The sequence below is a fragment of the Cetorhinus maximus genome, chromosome 21, assembly GCF_964194155.1.
Source record: "Cetorhinus maximus chromosome 21, sCetMax3.hap1.1, whole genome shotgun sequence".
In the NCBI taxonomy this organism is placed as follows: domain Eukaryota; kingdom Metazoa; phylum Chordata; class Chondrichthyes; order Lamniformes; family Cetorhinidae; genus Cetorhinus; species Cetorhinus maximus.
This window is the reverse complement of record NC_135899.1, coordinates 19,713,583-19,720,776: the sequence shown is the minus strand read 5'-3', so window position 1 is coordinate 19,720,776 and position 7,194 is coordinate 19,713,583.

Here is a 7,194-nt window from a genome sequence, read left to right as displayed (position 1 = left end):
CTGTAAGACTGCTTTACCCTTATACTCTAATCCCTTTGGAATAGAGTGAAAGGCAGGAGTTAACAGTGACCTGATTGGGGGATTAAAAAATATAAGGAAAAGCTTTAGGTGGAAAACACGAGGCTCATAATGACTTTTATTGGCACACGTGTCTCTGTGCTTGTCTGTAGAGTCTAAGGATGTCTGTACAGAGAGTTGACCGTCACATAATTTGCTCCGTAGAGTGAACCCCATTGCGATATTCACTTGACTACCAGACAAACCAGAAGTGTAGAAGATTGGGAGTTCATCACCACCATCTTCTCAAGGGTAATTAGGGGTGGGCAATAAATGCCGGCCTAGCCAGAGAACCGCACATCGCATGATTGAATTAAAGAAACTGACACCTAAACAAGAAGTTTGACACCATACTGACAGTGATTGTGTCTATTTCCTGAGTTCTTCAATCAGTTGGTACCACCATTACTGAACTCAAATCGTTCTGTTAGAACTACACCGTCTTGACGTCAACCATGTTCTTGAGGCTGAAGTTAAAGCCAGTTAAATACTACAGTTTATATCAAAGGTTAGACATTAATGGAAAATCATGCTGATTATATCTATCCCACATAATTGTGGATTTTAGTGTGGGGCTGCCCAGTTAAACTTTCCCAATGATGGTCACGGAACATATAACCAAACAAGGGGATTGGATGAATTCAATTTGAGAAAGTGGTATCGATTAGATTTGAGTAGCAGAATACATGATAATCATTGTATGATCCAGCACAGAAGGAGCCCAATCGATCGATATGGCACATAATTTCCACGCACACACAAACCAATAAATTGGTACTAATATAATTTTATGATATTGCTATGTTGCCATTAAAATTTCGAGCACTTCCATTTGCCAACTTTGTAAACTTGTAAGCTTGAGGCCTTCTGACTAAGGTCCATCCTTAAATAATTCTAAATGCCTATAAAGCATCTTTCTTGTCCAGGGAGTTTTTGTACAGTTTTCTACTGATACTTTGATGTATAATACTGAAAATTTATGTGCGATTTGGCTGGGAGAGTGTTTCAATTTTTATTAATTGGAGCTGTTATAATTTAAAATACTGTTGCTGGATTAACCCTGCTGTACTGCAATTACATACCAGCAATAGTCCATTTACAAGTTAGAAGTAATAAAGCTGCTACACCTTCTGAGACCTAACTTCTGTATTTTAACCTTGTAATTTGGATATTTTATTTTATTGAAGCTTTTGCTTACTTTTCTTCACTTGTAGCCTTCCTTTGCAAAGTCACATTATCAGACTTTCTACAAAAGAAGAAAGCAAAATTACAATGCACTCCTGTTCTTTATAGTTGGATGATCAGCCATGATCATAATGAATGACGGAGAAGTCTTGAAGGGCCGAATGGCCTACTCCTGCTCCCATTTTCTATGTTTCTATGATCCGTGGTGCCTGTGAACCTTCAAAGTCAGCCCCCACTTCTCGGGTCCTTTTTCTTTCATGCAGCACCGAGCTTCAGTCAGCAGGTGGCAGCTTTGTATCAATGAAAAACTTGCGTACATTCATAGTTTCAACCCATCCCTCAAACTAATGCGGTCCACAGTGAATTACTCACAAGCGCACATTCACCCGTCACAGTAAAATCCCACAAAATGCCCTCTGATAACGATACTCAATGATAATCTTCAGTAATCCTGCAAATAAAAAAATCTGACACCATAATTTCACAACAAGCTCTTAAATGGCTCGTAGCAAGGTGCAAAGTGCATATGGCAAATACTGCTGCCACCGAACACTGGTGGTGAAGGGGGGTGAATGTTTAAGATGGCGGATGGGCAGCCGATAAGGCGGGCTGCGTTGTTCTGGATGATGCCGAGTTTCGTGAGTGTTGTTTGTTTTACCAGGCAAGTGGAGAATATTCCTTCACACTCTTGACAAAAAACTTGCATGCAGATGCAGCAAGAAATTGGGAAGGTAAATGCATGCTGGCCTTCATCGCGAGGAATACAGGAGTAAGGATGTCTTGCTGCAGTCATGCAGAGACTTGCTGAGACTTCACCTGTAGTAATGTGCACAGTTTTGGTCTTCTCATCTAAAGAGGAATATACTCGCTACAGAAGTAGTGCAGCGGAGCTTCACTAGATTAATTCTGGAGGGATTGTTTTATGAGGAGAGATTGAGCAGACGGTCTGTATTCTCTAGAGATTCAAAGAATAAGGGGTGACCTCATTGAAACTTACAAAATTCTTACAATGTGATAGGGTGGATGTAGATAAAATGCTCCCCCTGACTGGTGAGTCTAGATCCAGGGGAGATAATCTCAAGATAAGAGGTAGACCATTTAAGGCTGAGATGAGGAGGAATTTCTTCATTCAGAGGGTGGTAAATCTTTGGAATTCTCTACCCCAGAGGACTGTGGAAACTCAATCATCAAGCATGTGCAAGACAGAGATCGACAGATTTCTTGAGACCGATGTCATCAAAGAATATGGAGTTATTGCGGGGGAGTGGCATTGAAATAGATGATCAGCCATGATCTAATTGAATGGCAGAGCAGGCTCGACAAGCCGAATGGCCTCCTCCTGTTCCTGTGTTCTTAGGCTCATAAACTGGTTCCAGAGCAGGTGTTAATGGTTACAGCAGAATGTGAACGGTGGTTAGAATCTGAAGTTCCTGAATTCAATGCTGAGGCTGAAAGGTTGTAAAGGGCAGGATGGCAACATTCCTAATTCCTGTCAGGAACAACTAACACTACATTCCCTGCGGCTGTTTGAAAGGGAGACTTGTAGGTGTCATTTCAGAAACAAAGACAACAGTTAACAGTGGCGTCAGTAAAAGAGGAGTAATAATTACATAAGAACACACTTTAGATGGAAAATATGAGGTTCATAGACGATTTTACTGGGTAAAGCGACCCTATGGTCCTCTGTGGAGTCTAACAAGTTCCGTAGAGAGAGTTTAATGTCCAACATTTCATCCCGCAGAATGGATCCCATTGTGATATTCACCAGATGAACCGACAAACCAGGAGTTCAGTAGATTGGGGTTGATCTGCACAAACCAGAGTATTGATATCAAGACTGACTCCGATGCTGTTCAGTTCCAGAGATCTCCAATCACTTGTTTCCCACCATTACTGTTTTTAAATCCCTCTGTTAGCACAGCAATGCCAGGATGACAATCATGTTGGTTTATATAGCGGATTTCAAAACCAGCTAAATACTGCAGCATATATCACATTAATGCAGAATCTTAATTTGTAAATATTTCCCGGATAATTGTGGATATTAATGTGAGATTCTCCAACTAATCTTTCCCACTAACACCCCTGGGAACAAATCACGAAACAATGGGATTGATTGAATCGACTTTGTGAATCTGAATTTGATCGGATCCAAGTCTAAGAATGCTTGAAAGTTGCAGCCTCATACAACACAGAAGGAGACCACTCAGCCTTTCGAACCTATGAACCTTCAAAAAACCATACTCAGCAATTCTTGGGCCGCTTTGAATGCTCAATTCTTTCATTCAGCACTGAAATTCTGTCAGAAAATAAAAGCAGAAAGTTCCTGGAAAAACTCAGCAGGTCTGGCAGTATTTGTAGAGAGAGAAGGAGAGTTAACATTTCCAAATTGCACTTTGGTGCTGCTTTGGGCTGCAGTAGATTGCTTAAGTTGGAGTTTGGTGACTGAGGGAGAGTGGTGAGCAAGGGAATGTGGTGATCCTTTGAGGACTGTGTGTACATTCAGGTAAGTATTTACTACTTTTAACACTTATAGTTTTCAAGGTCTTATTTTGTGGTTCATCGTTTGTACGGGCTATATTCTGTAACAACGAGGAGCAGAGAATAAGTAACCGAGAGTAATTGATATATCTGGTATTAAGTATAAGGTACAATTTAATTTAAAGTGGTAAGTCATGGCAGGAGAGCTCAGAGCCGTGGTTGCTCCTCCTGCTCCATGTGGGAAGCTGAGAAAATTTCCTGTGCCCGGGGCCAGCATGTGTATGTGAGGTGTTTCCAGCTGCAGCTCCTGGAAGCCCGGGTTTCGGAGCTCGAGCGGCGGCTGGGGACACTTTGGAGCATCTGCAAGGTGGAGAGTATTGTGGATAGCATATATAGAGAGGTGGTCACACCGCAGATAAGAGTCCACAGGCAGGAAGGGACTGGTTGACCACCAGGCGGAGCAAGAGGACTAGGCAGGCAGTGCAGGAATGTCCTGTGGCTATTCCTCTGCAAAACATATATACAACTTTGGATACTGTTGGTGGAATGGCCTCTCACAGGAAAGCAGCAATAGCCAAATTCGTTGCACCACACTTGACTCTGCTGCACAGGGGAGGAGGAAAAAGTGTGGGAGTGCAATAATTTTAGGCGATTCAATAGTAAGGGGAATGGACAGGCGTTTCTGTGGCCACAAATGAGACTCCAGGACGGTTTGTTGCCTCCCTGGTCCTAGGGTGAAGGATGTCTCAGAATGGCTACAGGACATTCTGAAGGGGGAGGGTGAACAGCCGGTGGTCATGATAAACATTGGTACAAATGACATAGGTAAAAAAAAAAAAGGTTGAGGTCCTAAAAGTAGAATATAGGGAGTTCGGAAGTAAGTTGAAAAGTCGGACCTCAAAGTTTGTATCTTAGGATTACTACCAGTGCCACGTGCTAGCCAGAGTAGAAATAGCAGGATACTTCGAATGAATACGTAGCTGAGGTGATGGTGTGAGGAGGAGTGTTTCACATTCTTGGGACATTGGGTCCAGTTCTGGGGCAGGTGGGACCAGTACAAACTGGACAGGTAACACCTGGGCAGGACCGGGACTGATGTCCTGGGGGGAATATTGGCAAGAGTGGTTGGGTAGTGTTTAAACTAAAATATCAAGGGGATGGGAACCTATGCAAGGAGTCAGAGGAGGGGGGATTAATGGACAAGAACAAAAGACAGAAAGGGGAATAAGAAAAGAGATAGGCAGAGAAATCAATGGCAAGAATCAAGCAAGGCCTTGGTTAAAAATAATGGGAATGGGACAAGTAATATTAAAAAGATAAGCCTTAAGGTTTTGTGCCTTAACACAAGAAGCATTCGCAATAAAGTGGATGAATTAATTAATAGATGTAAACAGGTATGATATAGTCGTGATTTCGGAGACATGGCTGCAAGGTGGCCAGGGACGGGAGCTGAACATCCAGGGATATTCAGTGTTTAGGAAAGACAGACAAAAATAAAAAGATGGTGGAGTTGCATTGCTGGTTAAAGAGGAAATTAACGCAATAGTGAGGGGAGATATTAGCTCCAACGATGTGGAACCTGTATGGGTAGAGCTGAGAAACACTAAGGGGCAAAGAACGTTGGTAGGGTTTTTATATAGATCCCCAAATTGTAGCGGTGATGTTGGGAATAGCATTAAACAGGAAATTAGAGAGGCATGCTATAAAGGAATGTCTGTAATTATGGATGACTTTAATCTGCATTTAGATTGGGCAAACCAAATTAGTAAGAATACCATAGAGGAGGAATTCCTGGCGTGTATATGGGATAGTTTTCTAGATCAATACGTTGAGGAACCAACTAGAGAACAGGCCATCCTAGGCAGGGTATTCTGTAATGAGAAAGGAATTATTGGCAATCTAGTTGTGCGATGCCCCTTGGGGATGCGTGACCATAATATGATAGAATTCCTCATCAAGGTGGAGAGTGATGTAGTTGAGTCTGAGACTAGGGTCCTGAATCTCAATAAAGGAAACTACAATGGTATGAGACACGAGTTGGCTCTGATGGATTGAGAAAACTTACTTAAAGGGATGATGGTGGATAGGTAATGGCAAACATTCAAAGAGCGCATGGGTGAACTGCAAGAATTTTTTATTCCTAAACAAATACAAAAATACCTGGAAAAACTCAGCAGGTCTCACAGCATCTGCGGAGAGGAACACTGTTAATGCTTCAAGTCCGCATGGCTCTTCATCAGAACTAAGGCAAAATAGAAAAGAGGTGAAATATAAGCTGGTTGGGGGGTGGTGGCGGGGGGTGGGGGTGGGACAGGTAGAGCTGGATAGAGAGCCAGTGATAGGCGGAGATAACCAAAAGATGTCTTAGACAAAAGAACAAAGGGGTGTTGACGGTGGTGATATTAGCTAAGAAATGTGCGAATGGTTAAATTAAGGGTAGAAAGCAGGGCAATCAAGTGACAGAAAACTCTAGTGGGGGTAGGGCGGGGGTAAGGGATTGAAATAGGCTAAAAGGTAGAGGTAAAATAATGGATGGAAATACATTTAAAAATAATGGAGGACGAGACAGACTAGATGCAGGAAGGATGTCCCCGATGGTGGGGGAGTCCAGGACCAGGGGTCACAGTCTGAGGATACCGGGTAGACCATTTAGGACTGAGATGAGGATGAATTTCTTCACTCAGGGAGTGGTCAGCCTATGGAATTCGCTACCACAGAAAGCAGTTGAGGCCAAAACATTGTATGTTTTCTAGAAGGAGTAAGATATAGCTCAATACCCGAAAGGGATCCAAGGGCATGGGGAGAAAGCGGGAGCAGGCTATTGAGTTGGATGATCAGCCATGATCATAATAAATGGCGGAGCAGGCTCGAAGGGTCGAATGGCCTACACCTGCTCCTAGTTTCTATGTTTCTTTGTTTATTAGGCTCTTCTTCGGAACTGATATTCTGTCAGCAGGTGGCAGTGATGCACTTTGTATGAATAAAAGAGACGATCACATAGAGTCTGAACCCATCCCAGAAACTGACTGCTCCCGAAATTCATTTCTCGCAAGTGCAGTAACCGCCGTTTTTCAGGGAAATGAATGAGTCATATTACACCCAGCACGACCCTGCAGAAAGGAAATTAGATGAATTACGGGTTAATTTGTCCTTGATGGTGTTGGTTGAGGGAGGAATGTTGTCCAGGACGCCGGGAGAATTCCCCTGCTCCACTTTACCGTGGGATCTGAAACTCCCACTTGAGGCCTTGGTTGAATATCTCATTGGAAGTTCTCAGACTGTCGGAGGGGGACAGGAAAAGGATTGGAACGTTCAGCCGCCTGAATGCCTTCCACCTTTCGATTAGATATGACTGACATGTCCCTCAACTGCATTTATCCGCCTCAGCTCCGTATGTTTTGATACCCTGGAAAATTACATTATTCCTAGTATTCCCCCTTAAAGGAGAGACAATTCCACACTTCCCCGACA